This window comes from Amblyomma maculatum, chromosome 7, assembly GCF_055883805.1.
Source record: "Amblyomma maculatum isolate TAMU_Amacu chromosome 7, ASM5588380v1, whole genome shotgun sequence".
NCBI lineage: Eukaryota > Metazoa > Arthropoda > Arachnida > Ixodida > Ixodidae > Amblyomma > Amblyomma maculatum.
In genome coordinates, this window is record NC_139350.1 from 132,314,205 (window position 1) to 132,340,412 (window position 26,208).

The 26,208-nt window shown below is 49.2% G+C and overlaps 6 pseudogenes; all 6 read right to left on the reverse strand.

The window, feature by feature from the left end:
* Positions 1–293: 293 nt before the first annotated feature.
* Positions 294–7,377, reverse strand: LOC146184760 (chromosome-associated kinesin KIF4-like; annotated as a pseudogene).
* Positions 1,375–4,662, reverse strand: LOC146184761 (uncharacterized; annotated as a pseudogene).
* A 2,301-nt stretch (positions 7,378–9,678) lies between the features above and the next one.
* Positions 9,679–16,762, reverse strand: LOC146184762 (chromosome-associated kinesin KIF4-like; annotated as a pseudogene).
* On the reverse strand, positions 10,759–14,838 carry LOC146184763 (uncharacterized; annotated as a pseudogene).
* Positions 16,763–16,866: 104 nt separating the features above from the next.
* LOC146184764 (chromosome-associated kinesin KIF4-like) lies at positions 16,867–26,148 on the reverse strand (annotated as a pseudogene).
* Positions 20,145–24,122, reverse strand: LOC146184765 (uncharacterized; annotated as a pseudogene).
* Positions 26,149–26,208: the final 60 nt, after the last annotated feature.

The window sequence follows — 26,208 nt, forward strand, 5'->3', positions numbered from 1 at the left end:
TGTTTGTCTGTTTGCTCTGACAAATTCACGAAAGGTTCCTTAATTTTACGATTGCTGAGCTCGTTGAGGTTGACGGCCAATTACTGCACCAGGGTGGCCAACTCCTGTTTTGGTGAGGGAGTGCTTTGCCGGAGGTGTTCACCAGCATCAGCCCAAACCTGTAGTTCTGAAATACACCTGCTCGTATTGGGCCTTCATTACATCGAGCCTCTGCTCGCTCATGTGCATTTTGCTTGCGAAATATTCCCTGGCTTGTAGCCTCCGGTTGAGGTCTTCCAGCTGCTCTTTCAGTGTCAGGTCATTACGCCGCCTGGTTGCAACAATGCGCAACTACTCGCACCGTGGCGTTCGTAAGATTGCTGGCCAGCTGTCCCTTCTTCATCGGCAGCAATTTCGTCTCTGGTGGTATTCATGTATTGGCCATCATCACCTGAAGGTTTCTCACCCGTGAATTCCGAAAAAGCGCTTTGTAGGTCATTCAGGAGGCTTGCTGGGTGATCTTCCTCAGCGCCGGCCAGGTGTTTGTCTGTTTGCTCTGACAAATTCACGAAAGGTTCCTTAATTTTACGATTGCTGAGCTCGTTGAGGTTGAGGCGTTGAGACTTTTCACTCAGCTGGTTCAGCACCTCTATAAGTTCCATTTTCAAGCACTGGTTTTCAGCTTCCAGCTGCCTTTTGTGCGAGAGCTCCACCTCCAAGTCCTTTGACTCGCCGCCGTCATCTTCGACGGATGATACTACTCCGTTTTCACTCTGAACTAGCTTTCACCTTGCAAGCTCAGTTATCGCTTCCTGGAGCTGTTTGCTAAGGAAAACGATTTCAGCTTTTCTTGGATCAAAGTTTACAACGGGCTTGTTCTTGATCTTTCTTGCCCTGCTTGCATAGCGCAGAGTGTTCAGGGTCTCCTCCATGTTGCTGTCTGCTGAGCTAATGCAGGCAATCATTAAGGTGTGACTGTTGCCACCCAGCGAATCTTGAAGCAGTCTTGTCAATTTAGAGTCACGGTATGGTACGTGGATATCCCCGTCGCATAGAGCGCTAATGACGTTGCCAAGTGAGAGAAGTCCTCGACTGATATTTATTCCTTCTCTCAGCCTATCATCAACAGCCCCGGTCTTCTCGGTCCATTCAGAGCCAGCCAGATCCACGAGATGGAACTTGGCTATTCTTGTGGAGCCACCATTGTCTTTTCCATGCTGTTCTACACTCAAAGTGAAGATGGCGTGCGACCGCGATGACCGCACGTTCATCTTGGTCGAGGCAGTGCTGCGAGATGCAGAACCGATCTTGAGGAGCTGCACTATGTCTCGGGAGTGGTTACTCTGTGTTCGGTCAGGTTGGTAACTGTTGCGTTCTACCGGCCAAAGGCCGGCAGCTACGCGATGAAAACCAGGCAGATTCGCAGAGCGAAAAGACTACGCTTTATTTCCGGCTCGGAAATATATAGAGAAGGAAAGAAAGGAGGGGAAGAAGGAAAGAGGGACTATCTACGCATGCGCTGGTTATCTGCAGCATTGTTGTCAGCAGCATTTCCTTCCCCTAATAGCCATAGAGCTCCACTGGCTTTCTAGTTCTTGTGGACCGGCGTAGCTCAGGAACAAGCCCTTCGGGAAGGTCGTGAGCCTCGTCTGTCAGGGCCCCTAAGGTCGCAGGAGGCGATTCTGCAGGACTTGATACTTCTCTGCTTTCATCGGTGTCTGATGAGCGTTTTCGGATCTGGTCGACATGACGTCGAACGACTCCGTCCTCAGTAGCCACAGTGACTAGACGGGCACCACTCGTCGATTTCACTTTGCCTGGTGTCCACTTTTCTCCTATGCCGTAGTTGCACACGTAGACTGCGTCTCCCGGGGTGAAGTACCAATTGGCGGAATCAGTCTGAATGCTTGGGCATTTCGTAGTTCCTGGGAGGAAAACACATATCTAATTTTGTACGCAAACGGTATCCCAGAAGAAGTTCGGACGGAGTAGAGCCTGAAGCTTGTGGCGAATTTCTGTAGTTACAAAGAATTCTCGCCAGAGCAGTTGTCAACTCCACGCCCGACATTTTCTTCAAACCCTCCTTGACTGTTCTTACGGCCCGTTCCGCAAGACCATTGCTCTGGGGGTGATAAGGTGGGGTACGAATATGCTTGATTCCATTTTTCTGTAGGAATACCGCAAACTCTAACCCAGTAAAGGGTGTTCCGTTGTCGGTAACTATGGTGCGGGGCAATCCAAACCTGCTAAACAAGGTTCTCATGCAATCGGCAGTGGCTTTAACGGTTGCTCGAGATACTGGAATGGCTTCTATCCAATTGCTGTGTGCATCGACAATTACCAACAACATTTTGTTTCCAATAGGCCCTGCATAGTCTGCATGCAGCCGTGACCACCTCTCTCTTGAAATCGGCCAGCTGACAGGATTCCTAGGGGGCATGGGCAAAGCCTGCACACAGCTTCGACAATTCGAGAGCAATATTCAAATATCTTGATCTAAACCGGGCCACCAAAACTTAGCCCTCGCCCTTGTCTTCATGGTTGACGCACCCTGATGAGACTCGTGTAGCATCGTCAACAGTTTCTCACGCGCCGCACTTGGTATCACCACACGATGCCCCCAGTACAACAGCCCCTTCTCCACAGACAACTCATGTCTCCTTTTCCGGAATTCCGCCACTTCCCTGCTGTCACCTTCTACGACGGAGGGCCATCCGTTAGTCACGTACCTGCATATCTATTGAAAAAGCCCGTTAGCTGCTGTGAGCGCTTGAATCTCTTGGTGGGAAACCGCTGGTTGGTCCCATTCGTCGATTATAAGCACCATTTCCGACATATCTTCTGTTTCCGCTTGCGGCTCCTGCAGCGATTGAGGCAAACGGCTTTGAGCGTCAGAAATTAGCATCTGTTTTCCAGGTTTACAAATGAGCTTGTACTTGTATGCCCCAAGCAAAAGCGCCCAGCGCTGAATTTGGGCGGCAGCCATGACAGAAATTTGACGATCCTGTCGGAGTAGACCTAATAAGGGACGGTGGTCCGTTACAAGCGTGAACTCCCGGCCCAACAGGTAATCGCGAAACCGTGTCATACCAAACACCAGGGCTAAAGCCTCTTTCTCAATTTGGGAGTAGTTTCTCTCAGCTGAGGTAAGTGTCCGTGATTGGAAGCCAATTGGCCTGTCTTCACAGCACCGACACCGTAAGGTGAAGCATCGCATTCCAACATCAACTCCAGCTGCGGATTAAAGTACGTTAGCACTGGGGCTGAACACAAAGCATCCTTGGCCTTCTTAAATGCCGCGTCTTCTTTTTCGTGCCAAACCCATTTTGCACCTTTTTCAAGAAGGCTGTACAGGGGTGCAAGCATAGTGGAAAGATTTGGCAAAAACTTGTAAAATGTAACCATTCCCACAAAGGATCGCAACTCGGCAACATTTCGCGGTAAAGGGGCTAGCCTGATTGCATCCACGTGCTTCTCGAGGGGGTGTAACCCTTCAACATCAATACGATGACCAAGATACGTCACTGATTGTTCGCCAAACTTGCACTTGTCATAACGAAGTTTGATACCGTTCTCGCGGAAACGCTGTAGCACCGCTTGCAGATTTGCGTTATCAGCATCGCTGCTCTCGGCTACCAGGACATCGTCTAGGTAAGCCTGAGTCCCTTTTAGTCCTTGCAGCATCGATTCAATCTTTCGTTGGAATATAACTGGCGCTGATGCGATGCCAAACGGTAACCTGTTGTAGCAAAAGAGCCCCTTGTGTATGTTTATCACTGCTAATTTCTGCGAGTCTTCATCTAGCTCAATCTGATTGTAAGCATCTCGAAGGTCTAAAGTACTGAATTTTTTTCCTCCACATAGATTTGCAAAAATGTCGTCTATGACAGGCAAGGGGTACTGCTCAACCTCGCATACAGGGTTTAGTGTAATCTTAAAGTCCCCGCAAATGCGCACTGTTCCGTCCTTCTTCAAGACTGGCACGATGGGCGTTGCCCATTCAGAATGAGGAACTGGTGGTATTATGCCAGCTGAGACTAATCTGTCAAGCTCTTTAGACACTTTATCACGAAGTGCAAAAGGAATTTTCCTTGCCTTAAAGAACTTGGGGTTTGCTCCGGCCTTGATGTGCAGTCGGGCTGGCGGACCTTTCATGAGACCAACGCCTTCAGTGAACAGGTCGCAGTTTTGCTGGAGCAGCATCGGCACGTCCTCCCTGGCGTGCTTTGATACGGAAGGCTTCGAATACATGGTCAGCACCTGAATGCGTTTGTCTGTCAATTTTTTCAGCAGGTCCCGACCGCAAAGACTGGGCCATTGCAGTCTAAAACCATCAGACTGCATTGTACTGTGGTACCTTCATAGGAAACTGGCATGGTCAGTGTACCGAGGAGTGGCAACTTTCCGAGATAGCATGAAAGCTGTACTTCCGACTTTTGCAGCTGCGGCCATTGATGGGAGTGCACTTGGTAAATGCTTTTGGTAATGACGCAAACAGGGGAGCCAGTATCAATATCCATCATTATTTCGATGCCAATCCGTGCAAACGATTTTCTGATGGGGGGTATAAGAGAGCGCGTGGTGGTCAAGGACCAGATTTGGGACGCGCCACTATCACTCTCCGGTTTCTAGCGTCTGGGCTGTTAGTGCTAGCGTCCTGCTTGTCTCATTTGCCGCACACATTCACGCTAAATGCCCTGGCCGTGCACACTTAAAACATTTGCGTTTGATTAGTCGACAAGCCTTTGTATTACGACCAAGCTTACCGCAACATTTGCATTGTTGCACGCCCTGTGACTTCGTGTGCGATTCGTATTGGCCAGAGAGCTTTAGCAATCTCGCTTGTTCTTGGTCAGTAACAATCCCTTGCGAATCACGTTCAGCGTTCTCTGCGGCGAGGGCAAGAGCCTCGGCTTCTTCGAGATTCAGATTTTTCTTCGCTAACAGCTGCTTCTGGAGATTCTTGGATCTGACACCACACACAATACGGTCCCTTATCATTCTGTCTAGCATCGTTCCAAAATTGCAATTGTGTGCAATCTGCCGTATTGCCACAATGAATGCATGTACAGATTCCCCTTCTTGCTGGCAGCGATAGAAGAACTTGAAACTTTCAGAGATTTCATTCGGTACCGGGTCGTAGTAGCTGCTTAGCGTCTCCACAACTTCTTTGTAGGTAAGGTCGTTAGGCTTTTGCGGTGCTACCTTCGCGTTCAAAATTTCTATTGTCCTTGTTCCATGCGCCGCTACCAGCAGGGCTCTTTTCTTAGCATCGTCTATCAGATCGTTCGCTTCGAAGTAAGCTTGAATCTTGACAAGGTACGGCTGCCACTTATCTTTTTCGTCTTCGAATTCCGGTAGCCTGTGTGCCATGGCTGATCCTTGGCGGTGGGTTCTTTCTGCATGACTGTAGTGCTTGGGCGTATTGCTGGTTTCCTTGCTGCAGCAGAATCCTCGTCGCCACTGTTGCGTTCTACCGGCCAAAGGCCGGCAACTACGCGATGAAAACCAGGCAGATTCGCAGAGCGAAAAGACGACGCTTTATTTCCGGCTCGGAAATATATAGAGAAGGAAAGAAAGGAGGGGAAGAAGGAAAGAGGGACTATCTACGCATGCGCTGGTTATCTGCAGCATTGTTGTCAGCAGCAGTAACCTTTATGCTTCCAGTCTTATCTTCCCGAATCTCCAGTGGTTGTCGATCTTGTTTTTGAGATATCAAATCATAGACGCGTTCTTTGTAAATCTCCAGAAACGAAGCTCGCACAACAAATGTTTTCCCTGAGCTCATCGCGATTTGTTTGAATATGTCTTCAACTACCCTAGGGATGATCCCTGTATCCTTAGAGTGGACGTCATTAGCAGAGCAGCAGGTACCCATTGTGAATGTCTTGCCAGATCCAGTCTGGCCATAGCCAAGTATCGTGATGTTGAAACCGTCAAGGATCTTGTGCAGCAGCCTTGAGACGCGCGCCTCGTATACGGCCTCTTGGCTAGATTCATCCCCGAAAACATAGTCATATGTAAATCGCTTTTCTCGACGGATAAGTATCATCTGTTGACTTGGCACTGGCTGCGTCCAAATCTGGCACCCTTCTATTTGTTCTTTGGCCACAAGTGGGCGGCAGCGCACCGATACATTCACTGGGATAGTTTGTTTCATTTCAGTGTCCATTTCGCGAAAGTTCTGTTTGGCATTTAGGGAGCAGTGGAAGTGAACAGCAGCTGCAACTGACGTGAGCTAGTACAGGCCGGTTGAAACGTACGCAGCACTCATCATTACGGGTAGAACGTGAAGCTTTCGTTGACCATGTGATTGTCCTGTTTGGAGCCGTTCAGGGAGTAGTGGAAATAACACCCGCCACCCGCCACAAGAGACATAGCCCAGCGCAGTCTAGGTGGAACGACTGCAGCACGCTCGTTTACGGGTTGAATGTGAAGATTTCGTTGGCTGTGGGGACCGTCTTGTAACCGAGTCACAGCAGCGAGGAACCAAGAAGTGGTTCCTGTGTGGCGCAGTCTAAGGAGCAGTGGGGGTGACCAACCACCTTACCGTCAAGGATCTTGTGCAGCAGCCTTGAGACGCACGCCTCGTATACTGCCTCTTGGCTAGATTCGGCCCCGAAAACATAGTCATATGTAAATCGCTTTTCTCCACAGATAACTATCATCTGCTGACTTGGCACTGGCTGCATGCAAATCAGGCACCCTTCTATTTGTTCTCTGGCCACAAGTGGGCGGCAGCGCACCGATACATTCACTGGGATAGTTTGTTTCATTTCAGTGTCCATTTCGCGAAAGTTCTGTTTGGCGTTTAGGGAGCAGTCGAAGTGAACAGCAGCTGAAACTGATGTGACCTAGTACAGGCCGGTTGAAACGAACGCAGCACTCGTCATTACGGGTAGAACGTGAAGCTTTCGTTGGCCATTGTGATTGTCCTGTTTGGAGCTGTTCAGGGAGTAGTGGAAATAACACCCATCGCAAGTGACGTAGCCCAGTGCAGTCTAGGTGGAACGAATGCAGCACGCTCATTTACGGGTTGAATGTGAAGATTTCGTTGGCTGTGGGGACCGTCTTGTAACCGAGGCACAGCAGCGAGGAACCAAGAAGTGGTTCCTGTGTGGCGCAGTCCAAGGAGCAGTGGGGGTGACCAACCACCTTAGCGTCAAGGATCTTGTGCAGCAGCCTTGAGACGCACGCCTCGTATACTGCCTCTTGGCTAGATTCGTCCCCGAAAACATAGTCATATGTAAATCGCTTTTCTCCACAGATAACTATCATCTGTTGACTTGGCACTGGCTGCATGCAAATCTGGCACCCTTCTATTTGTTCTCTGGCCACAAGTGGGCGGCAGCGCACCGATACATTCACTGGGATAGGTTGTTTCATTTCAGCGACCATTTCGCGAAAGTTCTGTTTGGCGTTTAGGGAGCAGTGGAAGTGAACAGTAGCTGCAACTGATGTGACCTAGTACAGGCCGGTTGAAACGAACGCAGCACTCGTCATTACGGGCAGAACGTGAAGCTTTCGTTGGCCATTGTGATTGTCCTGTTTGGAGCTATTCAGGGAGTAGTGGAAATAACACCCACTGCATAACACCCACTGTACTAAAGCAGTATTCTGCCCTTTCCTGCTTCTGACAAGCAAAACTAAAACACTTTTCTGCTTAAGAGTCTATTAAAGAAATAGTAATATACATATATCAAAGGAATCTGCCTTATTGAAGTGAGATTCTTAGTCACTAGAAGCCATTTGTGACAAGCTATTGCTCATATTAACTCACACTGAAGACATCCAATAACTACGAATATTGTGCAAGTATCATGTAACACAGATTATGAGAGTAGTTTTTGTTAAAATATTCTAGATTTCTGAAGTGAGAACCGTAAAGTATATACCTAACATACAAAATGCTTGCCAACAACACCACGAAACAATTTAAAAAACAACACACTTTTAGCTCAATGTATTCTGTCGATGCTAGTCTAGATGCAGCCTGCGTTCAAATTACACTGCACAAAACACTATAATAGTGTTCCAGTTTTGTGGTTCTGAATGTGACTAACTAGCCTGGACCCAGTTACGGAAGCCATGGCTGGCTCTGAACGGACCGAGAAGACCGGGGCTGTTGGTGATAGGCTGAGAGAAGGAATAAATATCAATCGAGGACTTCTCTCACTTGCCAACATCATTAGCATTCTATGCGACGGGGATATCCACATACCATACCGTGCGTCTAAATTGACAAGACTGCTTCAAGATTCGCTGGGCGGCAACTGTCACACCTTAATGATTGCCTGCATTAGCCCAGCAGACACCAACATGGAGGAGACCCTGAACACTCTGCGTATGCAAGCAGGGCAAGAAAGATCAAGAACAAGCCCGTTGTAAACTTTGCTAAGGAGAACAATTTCAGCTTGTGTTGGATCAAACAGCTCCAGGAAGTGATGACTGAGCTTGCAAGGTGGCCAACTGCTGTTTTGGTGAGGGAGTGCTTTGCCGGAGGTGTTCACCAGCATCAGCCCAAACCTGTAGTTCTGAAATACACCTGCTCGTATTGGGCCTTCATTACATCGAGCCTCTGCTCGCTCATGTGCATTTTGCTTGCGAAATATTCCCTGGCTTGTAGCCTCCGGTTGAGGTCTTCCAGCTGCTCTTTCAGTGTCAGGTCATTACGCCGCCTGGTTGCAACAATGCGCAACTACTCGCACCGCGGCGTTCGTAAGATTGCTGGCCAGCTGTCCCTTCTTCATCGGCAGCAATTTCGTCTCTGGTGGTATTCATGTATTGGCCATCATCACCTGAAGGTTTCTCACCCGTGAATTCTGAAAAAGCGCTTTGTAGGTCATTCAGGAGGCTTGCTGGGTGATCTTCCTCAGCGCCGGCCAGGTGTTTGTCTGTTTGCTCTGACAAATTCACGAAAGGTTCCTTAATTTTACGATTGCTGAGCTCGTTGAGGTTGACGGCCAATTACTGCACCAGGGTGGCCAACTCCTGTTTTGGTGAGGGAGTGCTTTGCCGGAGGTGTTCACCAGCATCAGCCCAAACCTGTAGTTCTGAAATACACCTGCTCGTATTGGGCCTTCATTACATCGAGCCTCTGCTCGCTCATGTGCATTTTGCTTGCGAAATATTCCCTGGCTTGTAGCCTCCGGTTGAGGTCTTCCAGCTGCTCTTTCAGTGTCAGGTCATTACGCCGCCTGGTTGCAACAATGCGCAACTACTCGCACCGCGGTGTTCGTAAGATTGCTGGCCAGCTGTCCCTTCTTCATCGGCAGCAATTTCGTCTCTGGTGGTATTCATGTATTGGCCATCATCACCTGAAGGTTTCTCACCCGTGAATTCCGAAAAAGCGCTTTGTAGGTCATTCAGGAGGCTTGCTGGGTGATCTTCCTCAGCGCCGGCCAGGTGTTTGTCTGTTTGCTCTGACAAATTCACGAAAGGTTCCTTAATTTTACGATTGCTGAGCTCGTTGAGGTTGACGGCCAATTACTGCACCAGGGTGGCCAACTCCTGTTTTGGTGAGGGAGTGCTTTGCCGGAGGTGTTCACCAGCATCAGCCCAAACCTGTAGTTCTGAAATACACCTGCTCGTATTGGGCCTTCATTACATCGAGCCTCTGCTCGCTCATGTGCATTTTGCTTGCGAAATATTCCCTGGCTTGTAGCCTCCGGTTGAGGTCTTCCAGCTGCTCTTTCAGTGTCAGGTCATTACGCCGCCTGGTTGCAACAATGCGCAACTACTCGCACCGTGGCGTTCGTAAGATTGCTGGCCAGCTGTCCCTTCTTCATCGGCAGCAATTTCGTCTCTGGTGGTATTCATGTATTGGCCATCATCACCTGAAGGTTTCTCACCCGTGAATTCCGAAAAAGCGCTTTGTAGGTCATTCAGGAGGCTTGCTGGGTGATCTTCCTCAGCGCCGGCCAGGTGTTTGTCTGTTTGCTCTGACAAATTCACGAAAGGTTCCTTAATTTTACGATTGCTGAGCTCGTTGAGGTTGAGGCGTTGAGACTTTTCACTCAGCTGGTTCAGCACCTCTTGAAGTTCCATTTTCAAGCACTGGTTTTCAGCTTCCAGCTGCCTTTTGTGCGAGAGCTCCACCTCCAAGTCCTTTGACTCGCCGCCGTCATCTTCGACGGATGATACTACTCCGTTTTCACTCTGAACTAGCTTTCACCTTGCAAGCTCAGTTATCGCTTCCTGGAGCTGTTTGCTAAGGAAAACGATTTCAGCTTTTCTTGGATCAAAGTTTACAACGGGCTTGTTCTTGATCTTTCTTGCCCTGCTTGCATAGCGCAGAGTGTTCAGGGTCTCCTCCATGTTGCTGTCTGCTGAGCTAATGCAGGCAATCATTAAGGTGTGACTGTTGCCACCCAGCGAATCTTGAAGCAGTCTTGTCAATTTAGAGTCACGGTATGGTACGTGGATATCCTGTCGCATAGAGCGCTAATGACGTTGCCAAGTGAGAGAAGTCCTCGACTGATATTTATTCCTTCTCTCAGCCTATCATCAACAGCCCCGGTCTTCTCGGTCCATTCAGAGCCAGCCAGATCCACGAGATGGAACTTGGCTATTCTTGTGGAGCCACCATTGTCTTTTCCATGCTGTTCTACACTCAAAGTGAAGATGGCGTGCGACCGCGATGACCGCACGTTCATCTTGGTCGAGGCAGTGCTGCGAGATGCAGAACCGATCTTGAGGAGCTGCACTATGTCTCGGGAGTGGTTACTCTGTGTTCGGTCAGGTTGGTAACTGTTGCGTTCTACCGGCCAAAGGCCGGCAGCTACGCGATGAAAACCAGGCAGATTCGCAGAGCGAAAAGACTACGCTTTATTTCCGGCTCGGAAATATATAGAGAAGGAAAGAAAGGAGGGGAAGAAGGAAAGAGGGACTATCTACGCATGCGCTGGTTATCTGCAGCATTGTTGTCAGCAGCATTTCCTTCCCCTAATAGCCATAGAGCTCCACTGGCTTTCTAGTTCTTGTGGACCGGCGTAGCTCAGGAACAAGCCCTTCGGGAAGGTCGTGAGCCTCGTCTGTCAGGGCCCCTAAGGTCGCAGGAGGCGATTCTGCAGGACTTGATACTTCTCTGCTTTCATCGGTGTCTGATGAGCGTTTTCGGATCTGGTCGACATGACGTCGAACGACTCCGTCCTCAGTAGCCACAGTGACTAGACGGGCACCACTCGTCGATTTCACTTTGCCTGGTGTCCACTTTTCTCCTATGCCGTAGTTGCACACGTAGACTGCGTCTCCCGGGGTGAAGTACCAATTGGCGGAATCAGTCTGAATGCTTGGGCATTTCGTAGTTCCTGGGAGGAAAACACATATCTAATTTTGTACGCAAACGGTATCCCAGAAGAAGTTCGGACGGAGTAGAGCCTGAAGCTTGTGGCGAATTTCTGTAGTTACAAAGAATTCTCGCCAGAGCAGTTGTCAACTCCACGCCCGACATTTTCTTCAAACCCTCCTTGACTGTTCTTACGGCCCGTTCCGCAAGACCATTGCTCTGGGGGTGATAAGGTGGGGTACGAATATGCTTGATTCCATTTTTCTGTAGGAATACCGCAAACTCTAACCCAGTAAAGGGTGTTCCGTTGTCGGTAACTATGGTGCGGGGCAATCCAAACCTGCTAAACAAGGTTCTCATGAAATCGGCAGTGGCTTTAACGGTTGCTCGAGATACTGGAATGGCTTCTATCCAATTGCTGTGTGCATCGACAATTACCAACAACATTTTGTTTCCAATAGGCCCTGCATAGTCTGCATGCAGCCGTGACCACCTCTCTCTTGAAATCGGCCAGCTGACAGGATTCCTAGGGGGCATGGGCAAAGCCTGCACACAGCTTCGACAATTCGAGAGCAATATTCAAATATCTTGATCTAAACCGGGCCACCAAAACTTAGCCCTCGCCCTTGTCTTCATGGTTGACGCACCCTGATGAGACTCGTGTAGCATCGTCAACAGTTTCTCACGCGCCGCACTTGGTATCACCACACGATGCCCCCAGTACAACAGCCCCTTCTCCACAGACAACTCATGTCTCCTTTTCCGGAATTCCGCCACTTCCCTGCTGTCACCTTCTACGACGGAGGGCCATCCGTTAGTCACGTACCTGCATATCTCTTGAAAAAGCCCGTTAGCTGCTGTGAGCGCTTGAATCTCTTGGTGGGAAACCGCTGGTTGGTCCCATTCGTCGATTATAAGCACCATTTCCGACATATCTTCTGTTTCCGCTTGCGGCTCCTGCAGCGATTGAGGCAAACGGCTTTGAGCGTCAGAAATTAGCATCTGTTTTCCAGGTTTACAAATGAGCTTGTACTTGTATGCCCCAAGCAAAAGCGCCCAGCGCTGAATTTGGGCGGCAGCCATGACAGAAATTTGACGATCCTGTCGGAGTAGACCTAATAAGGGACGGTGGTCCGTTACAAGCGTGAACTCCCGGCCCAACAGGTAATCGCGAAACCGTGTCATACCAAACACCAGGGCTAAAGCCTCTTTCTCAATTTGGGAGTAGTTTCTCTCAGCTGAGGTAAGTGTCCGTGATTGGAAGCCAATTGGCCTGTCTTCACAGCACCGACACCGTAAGGTGAAGCATCGCATTCCAACATCAACTCCAGCTGCGGATTAAAGTACGTTAGCACTGGGGCTGAACACAAAGCATCCTTGGCCTTCTTAAATGCCGCGTCTTCTTTTTCGTGCCAAACCCATTTTGCACCTTTTTCAAGAAGGCTGTACAGGGGTGCAAGCATAGTGGAAAGATTTGGCAAAAACTTGTAAAATGTAACCATTCCCACAAAGGATCGCAACTCGGCAACATTTCGCGGTAAAGGGGCTAGCCTGATTGCATCCACGTGCTTCTCGAGGGGGTGTAACCCTTCAACATCAATACGATGACCAAGATACGTCACTGATTGTTCGCCAAACTTGCACTTGTCATAACGAAGTTTGATACCGTTCTCGCGGAAACGCTGTAGCACCGCTTGCAGATTTGCGTTATCAGCATCGCTGCTCTCGGCTACCAGGACATCGTCTAGGTAAGCCTGAATCCCTTTTAGTCCTTGCAGCACCGATTCAATCTTTCGTTGGAATATCGCTGGCGCTGATGCGATGCCAAACGGTAACCTGTTGTAGCAAAAGAGCCCCTTGTGTGTGTTTATCACTGCTAATTTCCGCGAGTCTTCATCTAGCTCAATCTGATTGTAAGCATCTCGAAGGTCTAAAGTACTGAATTTTTTTCCTCCACATAGATTTGCAAAAATGTCGTCTATGACAGGCAAGGGGTACTGCTCAACCTCGCATACAGGGTTTAGTGTAATCTTAAAGTCCCCGCAAATGCGCACTGTTCCGTCCTTCTTCAAGACTGGCACGATGGGCGTTGCCCATTCAGAATGAGGAACTGGTGGTATTATGCCAGCTGAGACTAATCTGTCAAGCTCTTTAGACACTTTATCACGAAGTGCAAAAGGAATTTTCCTTGCCTTAAAGAACTTGGGGTTTGCTCCGGCCTTGATGTGCAGTCGGGCTGGCGGACCTTTCATGAGACCAACGCCTTCAGTGAACAGGTCGCAGTTTTGCTGGAGCAGCATCGGCACGTCCTCCCTGGCTTGCTTTGATACGGAAGGCTTCGAATACATGGTCAGCACCTGAATGCGTTTGTCTGTCAATTTTTTCAGCAGGTCCCGACCGCAAAGACTGGGCCATTGCAGTCTAAAACCATCAGACTGCATTGTACTGTGGTACCTTCATAGGAAACTGGCATGGTCAGTGTACCGAGGAGTGGCAACTTTCCGAGATAGCATGAAAGCTGTACTTCCGACTTTTGCAGCTGCGGCCATTGATGGGAGTGCACTTGGTAAATGCTTTTGGTAATGACGCAAACAGGGGAGCCAGTATCAATATCCATCATTATTTCGATGCCAATCCGTGCAAACGATTTTCTGATGGGGGGTATAAGAGAGCGCGTGGTGGTCAAGGACCAGATTTGGGACGCGCCACTATCACTCTCCGGTTTCTAGCGTCTGGGCTGTTAGTGCTAGCGTCCTGCTTGTCTCATTTGCCGCACACATTCACGCTAAATGCCCTGGCCGTGCACACTTAAAACATTTGCGTTTGATTAGTCGACAAGCCTTTGTATTACGACCAAGCTTACCGCAACATTTGCATTGTTGCACGCCCTGTGACTTCGTGTGCGATTCGTATTGGCCAGAGAGCTTTAGCAATCTCGCTTGTTCTTGGTCAGTAACAATCCCTTGCGAATCACGTTCAGCGTTCTCTGCGGCGAGGGCAAGAGCCTCGGCTTCTTCGAGATTCAGATTTTTCTTCGCTAACAGCTGCTTCTGGAGATTCTTGGATCTGACACCACACACAATACGGTCCCTTATCATTCTGTCTAGCATCGTTCCAAAATTGCAATTGTGTGCAATCTGCCGTATTGCCACAATGAATGCATGTACAGATTCCCCTTCTTGCTGGCAGCGATAGAAGAACTTGAAACTTTCAGAGATTTCATTCGGTACCGGGTCGTAGTAGCTGCTTAGCGTCTCCACAACTTCTTTGTAGGTAAGGTCGTTAGGCTTTTGCGGTGCTACCTTCGCGTTCAAAATTTCTATTGTCCTTGTTCCATGCGCCGCTACCAGCAGGGCTCTTTTCTTAGCATCGTCTATCAGATCGTTCGCTTCGAAGTAAGCTTGAATCTTGACAAGGTACGGCTGCCACTTATCTTTTTCGTCTTCGAATTCCGGTAGCCTGTGTGCCATGGCTGATCCTTGGCGGTGGGTTCTTTCTGCATGACTGTAGTGCTTGGGCGTATTGCTGGTTTCCTTGCTGCAGCAGAATCCTCGTCGCCACTGTTGCGTTCTACCGGCCAAAGGCCGGCAACTACGCGATGAAAACCAGGCAGATTCGCAGAGCGAAAAGACGACGCTTTATTTCCGGCTCGGAAATATATAGAGAAGGAAAGAAAGGAGGGGAAGAAGGAAAGAGGGACTATCTACGCATGCGCTGGTTATCTGCAGCATTGTTGTCAGCAGCAGTAACCTTTATGCTTCCAGTCTTATCTTCCCGAATCTCCAGTGGTTGTCGATCTTGTTTTTGAGATATCAAATCATAGACGCGTTCTTTGTAAATCTCCAGAAACGAAGCTCGCACAACAAATGTTTTCCCTGAGCTCATCGCGATTTGTTTGAATATGTCTTCAACTACCCTAGGGATGATCCCTGTATCCTTAGAGTGGACGTCATTAGCAGAGCAGCAGGTACCCATTGTGAATGTCTTGCCAGATCCAGTCTGGCCATAGCCAAGTATCGTGATGTTGAAACCGTCAAGGATCTTGTGCAGCAGCCTTGAGACGCGCGCCTCGTATACGGCCTCTTGGCTAGATTCATCCCCGAAAACATAGTCATATGTAAATCGCTTTTCTCGACGGATAAGTATCATCGGTTGACTTGGCACTGGCTGCGTCCAAATCTGGCACCCTTCTATTTGTTCTTTGGCCACAAGTGGGCGGCAGCGCACCGATACATTCACTGGGATAGTTTGTTTCATTTCAGTGTCCATTTCGCGAAAGTTCTGTTTGGCATTTAGGGAGCAGTGGAAGTGAACAGCAGCTGCAACTGACGTGAGCTAGTACAGGCCGGTTGAAACGTACGCAGCACTCATCATTACGGGTAGAACGTGAAGCTTTCGTTGACCATTGTGATTGTCCTGTTTGGAGCCGTTCAGGGAGTAGTGGAAATAACACCCGCCACCCGCCACAAGAGACATAGCCCAGCGCAGTCTAGGTGGAACGACTGCAGCACGCTCGTTTACGGGTTGAATGTGAAGATTTCGTTGGCTGTGGGGACCGTCTTGTAACCGAGTCACAGCAGCGAGGAACCAAGAAGTGGTTCCTGTGTGGCGCAGTCTAAGGAGCAGTGGGGGTGACCAACCACCTTACCGTCAAGGATCTTGTGCAGCAGCCTTGAGACGCACGCCTCGTATACTGCCTCTTGGCTAGATTCGGCCCCGAAAACATAGTCATATGTAAATCGCTTTTCTCCACAGATAACTATCATCTGTTGACTTGGCACTGGCTGCATGCAAATCAGGCACCCTTCTATTTGTTCTCTGGCCACAAGTGGGCGGCAGCGCACCGATACATTCACTGGGATAGTTTGTTTCATTTCAGTGTCCATTTCGCGAAAGTTCTGTTTGGCGTTTAGGGAGCAGTCGAAGTGAACAGCAGCTGAAACTGATGTGACCTAGTACAGGCCGGTTGAAACGAACGCAGCACTCGTCATTACGGGTAGAACGTGAAGCTTTCGTTGGCCATTGTGATTGTCCTGTTTGGAGCTGTTCAGGGAGTAGTGGAAATAACACCCACCGCAAGTGACGTAGCCCAGTGCAGTCTAGGTGGAACGAATGCAGCACGCTCATTTACGGGTTGAATGTGAAGATTTCGTTGGCTGTGGGGACCGTCTTGTAACCGAGGCACAGCAGCGAGGAACCAAGAAGTGGTTCCTGTGTGGCGCAGTCCAAGGAGCAGTGGGGGTGACCAACCACCTTAGCGTCAAGGATCTTGTGCAGCAGCCTTGAGACGCACGCCTCGTATACTGCCTCTTGGCTAGATTCGTCCCCGAAAACATAGTCATATGTAAATCGCTTTTCTCCACAGATAACTATCATCTGTTGACTTGGCACTGGCTGCATGCAAATCTGGCACCCTTCTATTTGTTCTCTGGCCACAAGTGGGCGGCAGCGCACCGATACATTCACTGGGATAGTTTGTTTCATTTCAGCGACCATTTCGCGAAAGTTCTGTTTGGCGTTTAGGGAGCAGTGGAAGTGAACAGCAGCTGCAACTGATGTGACCTAGTACAGGCCGGTTGAAACGAACGCAGCACTCGTCATTACGGGTAGAACGTGAAGCTTTCGTTGGCCATTGTGATTGTCCTGTTTGGAGCTATTCAGGGAGTAGTGGAAATAACACCCACTGCATAACACCCACTGTACTAAAGCAGTATTCTGCCCTTTCCTGCTTCTGGCAAGCAAAACTAAAACACTTTTCTGCTTAAGAGTCTATTAAAGAAATAGTAATATACATATATCAAAGGAATCTGCCTTATTGAAGTGAGATTCTTAGTCACTAGAAGCCATTTGTGACAAGCTATTGCTCATATTAACTCACACTGAAGACATCCAATAACTACGAATATTGTGCAAGTATCATGTAACACAGATTATGAGAGTAGTTTTTGTTAAAATATTCTAGATTTCTGAAGTGAGAACCGTAAAGTATATACCTAACATACAAAATGCTTGCCAACAACACCACGAAACAATTTAAAAAACAACACACTTTTAGCTCAATGTATTCTGTCGATGCTAGTCTAGATGCAGCCTGCGTTCAAATTACACTGCACAAAACACTATAATAGTGTTCCAGTTTTGTGGTTCTGAATGTGACTAACTAGCCTGGACCCAGTTACGGAAGCCATGGCTGGCTCTGAACGGACCGAGAAGACCGGGGCTGTTGGTGATAGGCTGAGAGAAGGAATAAATATCAATCGAGGACTTCTCTCACTTGCCAACATCATTAGCATTCTATGCGACGGGGATATCCACATACCATACCGTGAGTCTAAATTGACAAGACTGCTTCAAGATTCGCTGGGCGGCAACTGTCACACCTTAATGATTGCCTGCATTAGCCCAGCAGACACCAACATGGAGGAGACCCTGAACACTCTGCGTATGCAAGCAGGGCAAGAAAGATCAAGAACAAGCCCGTTGTAAACTTTGCTAAGGAGAACAATTTCAGCTTGTGTTGGATCAAACAGCTCCAGGAAGTGATGACTGAGCTTGCAAGGTGGCCAACTCCTGTTTTGGTGAGGGAGTGCTTTGCCGGAGGTGTTCACCAGCATCAGCCCAAACCTGTAGTTCTGAAATACACCTGCTCGTATTGGGCCTTCATTACATCGAGCCTCTGCTCGCTCATGTGCATTTTGCTTGCGAAATATTCCCTGGCTTGTAGCCTCCGGTTGAGGTCTTCCAGCTGCTCTTTCAGTGTCAGGTCATTACGCCGCCTGGTTGCAACAATGCGCAACTACTCGCACCGCGGCGTTCGTAAGATTGCTGGCCAGCTGTCCCTTCTTCATCGGCAGCAATTTCGTCTCTGGTGGTATTCATGTATTGGCCATCATCACCTGAAGGTTTCTCACCCGTGAATTCCGAAAAAGCGCTTTGTAGGTCATTCAGGAGGCTTGCTGGGTGATCTTCCTCAGCGCCGGCCAGGTGTTTGTCTGTTTGCTCTGACAAATTCACGAAAGGTTCCTTAATTTTACGATTGCTGAGCTCGTTGAGGTTGACGGCCAATTACTGCACCAGGGTGGCCAACTCCTGTTTTGGTGAGGGAGTGCTTTGCCGGAGGTGTTCACCAGCATCAGCCCAAACCTGTAGTTCTGAAATACACCTGCTCGTATTGGGCCTTCATTACATCGAGCCTCTGCTCGCTCATGTGCATTTTGCTTGCGAAATATTCCCTGGCTTGTAGCCTCCGGTTGAGGTCTTCCAGCTGCTCTTTCAGTGTCAGGTCATTACGCCGCCTGGTTGCAACAATGCGCAACTACTCGCACCGCGGTGTTCGTAAGATTGCTGGCCAGCTGTCCCTTCTTCATCGGCAGCAATTTCGTCTCTGGTGGTATTCATGTATTGGCCATCATCACCTGAAGGTTTCTCACCCGTGAATTCCGAAAAAGCGCTTTGTAGGTCATTCAGGAGGCTTGCTGGGTGATCTTCCTCAGCGCCGGCCAGGTGTTTGTCTGTTTGCTCTGACAAATTCACGAAAGGTTCCTTAATTTTACGATTGCTGAGCTCGTTGAGGTTGACGGCCAATTACTGCACCAGGGTGGCCAACTCCTGTTTTGGTGAGGGAGTGCTTTGCCGGAGGTGTTCACCAGCATCAGCCCAAACCTGTAGTTCTGAAATACACCTGCTCGTATTGGGCCTTCATTACATCGAGCCTCTGCTCGCTCATGTGCATTTTGCTTGCGAAATATTCCCTGGCTTGTAGCCTCCGGTTGAGGTCTTCCAGCTGCTCTTTCAGTGTCAGGTCATTACGCCGCCTGGTTGCAACAATGCGCAACTACTCGCACCGTGGCGTTCGTAAGATTGCTGGCCAGCTGTCCCTTCTTCATCGGCAGCAATTTCGTCTCTGGTGGTATTCATGTATTGGCCATCATCACCTGAAGGTTTCTCACCCGTGAATTCCGAAAAAGCGCTTTGTAGGTCATTCAGGAGGCTTGCTGGGTGATCTTCCTCAGCGCCGGCCAGGTGTTTGTCTGTTTGCTCTGACAAATTCACGAAAGGTTCCTTAATTTTACGATTGCTGAGCTCGTTGAGGTTGAGGCGTTGAGACTTTTCACTCAGCTGGTTCAGCACCTCTTGAAGTTCCATTTTCAAGCACTGGTTTTCAGCTTCCAGCTGCCTTTTGTGCGAGAGCTCCACCTCCAAGTCCTTTGACTCGCCGCCGTCATCTTCGACGGATGGTACTACTCCGTTTTCACTCTGAACTAGCTTTCACCTTGCAAGCTCAGTTATCGCTTCCTGGAGCTGTTTGCTAAGGAAAACGATTTCAGCTTTTCTTGGATCAAAGTTTACAACGGGCTTGTTCTTGATCTTTCTTGCCCTGCTTGCATAGCGCAGAGTGTTCAGGGTCTCCTCCATGTTGCTGTCTGCTGAGCTAATGCAGGCAATCATTAAGGTGTGACTGTTGCCACCCAGCGAATCTTGAAGCAGTCTTGTCAATTTAGAGTCACGGTATGGTACGTGGATATCCCCGTCGCATAGAGCGCTAATGACGTTGCCAAGTGAGAGAAGTCCTCGACTGATATTTATTCCTTCTCTCAGCCTATCATCAACAGCCCCGGTCTTCTCGGTCCATTCAGAGCCAGCCAGATCCACGAGATGGAACTTGGCTATTCTTGTGGAGCCACCATTGTCTTTTCCATGCTGTTCTACACTCAAAGTGAAGATGGCGTGCGACCGCGATGACCGCACGTTCATCTTGGTCGAGGCAGTGCTGCGAGATGCAGAACCGATCTTGAGGAGCTGCACTATGTCTCGGGAGTGGTTACTCTGTGTTCGGTCAGGTTGGTAACTGTTGCGTTCTACCGGCCAAAGGCCGGCAGCTACGCGATGAAAACCAGGCAGATTCGCAGAGCGAAAAGACTACGCTTTATTTCCGGCTCGGAAATATATAGAGAAGGAAAGAAAGGAGGGGAAGAAGGAAAGAGGGACTATCTACGCATGCGCTGGTTATCTGCAGCATTGTTGTCAGCAGCATTTCCTTCCCCTAATAGCCATAGAGCTCCACTGGCTTTCTAGTTCTTGTGGACCGGCGTAGCTCAGGAACAAGCCCTTCGGGAAGGTCGTGAGCCTCGTCTGTCAGGGCCCCTAAGGTCGCAGGAGGCGATTCTGCAGGACTTGATACTTCTCTGCTTTCATCGGTGTCTGATGAGCGTTTTCGGATCTGGTCGACATGACGTCGAACGACTCCGTCCTCAGTAGCCACAGTGACTAGACGGGCACCACTCGTCGATTTCACTTTGCCTGGTGTCCACTTTTCTCCTATGCCGTAGTTGCACACGTAGACTGCGTCTCCCGGGGTGAAGTACCAATTGGCGGAATCAGTCTGAATGCTTGGGCATTTCGTAGTTCCTGGGAGGAAAACACATATCTAATTTTGTACGCAAACGGTATCCCAGAAGAAGTTCGGACGGAGTAGAGCCTGAAGCTTGTGGCGAATTTCTGTAGTTACAAAGAATTCTCGCCAGAGCAGTTGTCAACTCCACGCCCGACATTTTCTTCAAACCCTCCTTGACTGTTCTTACGGCCCGTTCCGCAAGACCATTGCTCTGGGGGTGATAAGGTGGGGTACGAATATGCTTGATTCCATTTTTCTGTAGGAATACCGCAAACTCTAACCCAGTAAAGGGTGTTCCGTTGTCGGTAACTATGGTGCGGGGCAATCCAAACCTGCTAAACAAGGTTCTCATGCAATCGGCAGTGGCTTTAACGGTTGCTCGAGATACTGGAATGGCTTCTATCCAATTGCTGTGTGCATCGACAATTACCAACAACATTTTGTTTCCAATAGGCCCTGCATAGTCTGCATGCAGCCGTGACCACCTCTCTCTTGAAATCGGCCAGCTGACAGGATTCCTAGGGGGCATGGGCAAAGCCTGCACACAGCTTCGACAATTCGAGAGCAATATTCAAATATCTTGATCTAAACCGGGCCACCAAAACTTAGCCCTCGCCCTTGTCTTCATGGTTGACGCACACTGATGAGACTCGTGTAGCATCGTCAACAGTTTCTCACGCGCCGCACTTGGTATCACCACACGATGCCCCCAGTACAACAGCCCCTTCTCCACAGACAACTCATGTCTCCTTTTCCGGAATTCCGCCACTTCCCTGCTGTCACCTTCTACGACGGAGGGCCATCCGTTAGTCACGTACCTGCATATCTCTTGAAAAAGCCCGTTAGCTGCTGTGAGCGCTTGAATCTCTTGGTGGGAAACCGCTGGTTGGTCCCATTCGTCGATTATAAGCACCATTTCCGACATATCTTCTGTTTCCGCTTGCGGCTCCTGCAGCGATTGAGGCAAACGGCTTTGAGCGTCAGAAATTAGCATCTGTTTTCCAGGTTTACAAATGAGCTTGTACTTGTATGCCCCAAGCAAAAGCGCCCAGCGCTGAATTTGGGCGGCAGCCATGACAGAAATTTGACGATCCTGTCGGAGTAGACCTAATAAGGGACGGTGGTCCGTTACAAGCGTGAACTCCCGGCCCAACAGGTAATCGCGAAACCGTGTCATACCAAACACCAGGGCTAAAGCCTCTTTCTCAATTTGGGAGTAGTTTCTCTCAGCTGAGGTAAGTGTCCGTGATTGGAAGCCAATTGGCCTGTCTTCACAGCACCGACACCGTAAGGTGAAGCATCGCATTCCAACATCAACTCCAGCTGCGGATTAAAGTACGTTAGCACTGGGGCTGAACACAAAGCATCCTTGGCCTTCTTAAATGCCGCGTCTTCTTTTTCGTGCCAAACCCATTTTGCACCTTTTTCAAGAAGGCTGTACAGGGGTGCAAGCATAGTGGAAAGATTTGGCAAAAACTTGTAAAATGTAACCATTCCCACAAAGGATCGCAACTCGGCAACATTTCGCGGTAAAGGGGCTAGCCTGATTGCATCCACGTGCTTCTCGAGGGGGTGTAACCCTTCAACATCAATACGATGACCAAGATACGTCACTGATTGTTCGCCAAACTTGCACTTGTCATAACGAAGTTTGATACCGTTCTCGCGGAAACGCTGTAGCACCGCTTGCAGATTTGCGTTATCAGCATCGCTGCTCTCGGCTACCAGGACATCGTCTAGGTAAGCCTGAGTCCCTTTTAGTCCTTGCAGCACCGATTCAATCTTTCGTTGGAATATCGCTGGCGCTGATGCGATGCCAAACGGTAACCTGTTGTAGCAAAAGAGCCCCTTGTGTGTGTTTATCACTGCTAATTTCCGCGAGTCTTCATCTAGCTCAATCTGATTGTAAGCATCTCGAAGGTCTAAAGTACTGAATTTTTTTCCTCCACATAGATTTGCAAAAATGTCGTCTATGACAGGCAAGGGGTACTGCTCAACCTCGCATACAGGGTTTAGTGTAATCTTAAAGTCCCCGCAAATGCGCACTGTTCCGTCCTTCTTCAAGACTGGCACGATGGGCGTTGCCCATTCAGAATGAGGAACTGGTGGTATTATGCCAGCTGAGACTAATCTGTCAAGCTCTTTAGACACTTTATCACGAAGTGCAAAAGGAATTTTCCTTGCCTTAAAGAACTTGGGGTTTGCTCCGGCCTTGATGTGCAGTCGGGCTGGCGGACCTTTCATGAGACCAACGCCTTCAGTGAACAGGTCGCAGTTTTGCTGGAGCAGCATCGGCACGTCCTCCCTGGCTTGCTTTGATACGGAAGGCTTCGAATACATGGTCAGCACCTGAATGCGTTTGTCTGTCAATTTTTTCAGCAGGTCCCGACCGCAAAGACTGGGCCATTGCAGTCTAAAACCATCAGACTGCATTGTACTGTGGTACCTTCATAGGAAACTGGCATGGTCAGTGTACCGAGGAGTGGCAACTTTCCGAGATAGCATGAAAGCTGTACTTCCGACTTTTGCAGCTGCGGCCATTGATGGGAGTGCACTTGGTAAATGCTTTTGGTAATGACGCAAACAGGGGAGCCAGTATCAATATCCATCATTATTTCGATGCCAATCCGTGCAAACGATTTTCTGATGGGGGGTATAAGAGAGCGCGTGGTGGTCAAGGACCAGATTTGGGACGCGCCACTATCACTCTCCGGTTTCTAGCGTCTGGGTTGTTGGTGCTAGCGTCCTGCTTGTCTCATTTGCCGCACACATTCACGCTAAATGCCCTGGCCGTGCACACTTAAAACATTTGCGTTTGATTAGTCGACAAGCCTTTGTATTACGACCAAGCTTACCGCAACATTTGCATTGTTGCACGCCCTGTGACTTCGTGTGCGATTCGTATTGGCCAGAGAGCTTTAGCAATCTCGCTTGTTCTTGGTCAGTAACAATCCCTTGCGAATCACGTTCAGCGTTCTCTGCGGCGAGGGCAAGAGCCTCGGCTTCTTCGAGATTCAGATTTTTCTTCGCTAACAGCTGCTTCTGGAGATTCTTGGATCTGACACCACACACAATACGGTCCCTTATCATTCTGTCTAGCATCGTTCCAAAATTGCAATTGTGTGCAATCTGCCGTATTGCCACAATGAATGCATGTACAGATTCCCCTTCTTGCTGGCAGCGATAGAAGAACTTGAAACTTTCAGAGATTTCATTCGGTACCGGGTCGTAGTAGCTGCTTAGCGTCTCCACAACTTCTTTGTAGGTAAGGTCGTTAGGCTTTTGCGGTGCTACCTTCGCGTTCAAAATTTCTATTGTCCTTGTTCCATGCGCCGCTACCAGCAGGGCTCTTTTCTTAGCATCGTCTATCAGATCGTTCGCTTCGAAGTAAGCTTGAATCTTGACAAGGTACGGCTGCCACTTATCTTTTTCGTCTTCGAATTCCGGTAGCCTGTGTGCCATGGCTGATCCTTGGCGGTGGGTTCTTTCTGCATGACTGTAGTGCTTGGGCGTATTGCTGGTTTCCTTGCTGCAGCAGAATCCTCGTCGCCACTGTTACGTTCTACCGGCCAAAGGCCGGCAACTACGCGATGAAAACCAGGCAGATTCGCAGAGCGAAAAGACGACGCTTTATTTCCGGCTCGGAAATGTATAGAGAAGGAAAGAAAGGAGGGGAAGAAGGAAAGAGGGACTATCTACGCATGCGCTGGTTATCTGCAGCATTGTTGTCAGCAGCAGTAACCTTTATGCTTCCAGTCTTATCTTCCCGAATCTCCAGTGGTTGTCGATCTTGTTTTTGAGATATCAAATCATAGACGCGTTCTTTGTAAATCTCCAGAAACGAAGCTCGCACAACAAATGTTTTCCCTGAGCTCATCGCGATTTGTTTGAATATGTCTTCAACTACCCTAGGGATGATCCCTGTATCCTTAGAGTGGACGTCATTTGCAGAGCAGCAGGTACCCATTGTGAATGTCTTGCCAGATCCAGTCTGGCCATAGCCAAGTATCGTGATGTTGAAACCGTCAAGGATCTTGTGCAGCAGCCTTGAGACGCGCGCCTCGTATACGGCCTCTTGGCTAGATTCATCCCCGAAAACATAGTCATATGTAAATCGCTTTTCTCGACGGATAAGTATCATCTGTTGACTTGGCACTGGCTGCGTCCAAATCTGGCACCCTTCTATTTGTTCTTTGGCCACAAGTGGGCGGCAGCGCACCGATACATTCACTGGGATAGTTTGTTTCATTTCAGTGTCCATTTCGCGAAAGTTCTGTTTGGCATTTAGGGAGCAGTGGAAGTGAACAGCAGCTGCAACTGACGTGAGCTAGTACAGGCCGGTTGAAACGTACGCAGCACTCATCATTACGGGTAGAACGTGAAGCTTTCGTTGACCATTGTGATTGTCCTGTTTGGAGCCGTTCAGGGAGTAGTGGAAATAACACCCGCCACCCGCCACAAGAGACATAGCCCAGCGCAGTCTAGGTGGAACGACTGCAGCACGCTCGTTTACGGGTTGAATGTGAAGATTTCGTTGGCTGTGGGGACCGTCTTGTAACCGAGTCACAGCAGCGAGGAACCAAGAAGTGGTTCCTGTGTGGCGCAGTCTAAGGAGCAGTGGGGGTGACCAACCACCTTACCGTCAAGGATCTTGTGCAGCAGCCTTGAGACGCACGCCTCGTAGACTGCCTCTTGGCTAGATTCGGCCCCGAAAACATAGTCATATGTAAATCGCTTTTCTCCACAGATAACTATCATCTGTTGACTTGGCACTGGCTGCATGCAAATCAGGCGCCCTTCTATTTGTTCTCTGGCCACAAGTGGGCGGCAGCGTACCGATACATTCACTGGGATAGTTTGTTTCATTTCAGTGTCCATTTCGCGAAAGTTCTGTTTGGCGTTTAGGGAGCAGTCGAAGTGAACAGCAGCTGAAACTGATGTGACCTAGTACAGGCCGGTTGAAACGAACGCAGCACTCGTCATTACGGGTAGAACGTGAAGCTTTCGTTGGCCATTGTGATTGTCCTGTTTGGAGCTGTTCAGGGAGTAGTGGAAATAACACCCACCGCAAGTGACGTAGCCCAGTGCAGTCTAGGTGGAACGAATGCAGCACGCTCATTTACGGGTTGAATGTGAAGATTTCGTTGGCTGTGGGGACCGTCTTGTAACCGAGGCACAGCAGCGAGGAACCAAGAAGTGGTTCCTGTGTGGCGCAGTCCAAGGAGCAGTGGGGGTGACCAACCACCTTAGCGTCAAGGATCTTGTGCAGCAGCCTTGAGACGCACGCCTCGTATACTGCCTCTTGGCTAGATTCGTCCCCGAAAACATAGTCATATGTAAATCGCTTTTCTCCACAGATAACTATCATCTGTTGACTTGGCACTGGCTGCATGCAAATCTGGCACCCTTCTATTTGTTCTCTGGCCACAAGTGGGCGGCAGCGCACCGATACATTCACTGGGATAGTTTGTTTCATTTCAGCGACCATTTCGCGAAAGTTCTGTTTGGCGTTTAGGGAGCAGTGGAAGTGAACAGCAGCTGCAACTGA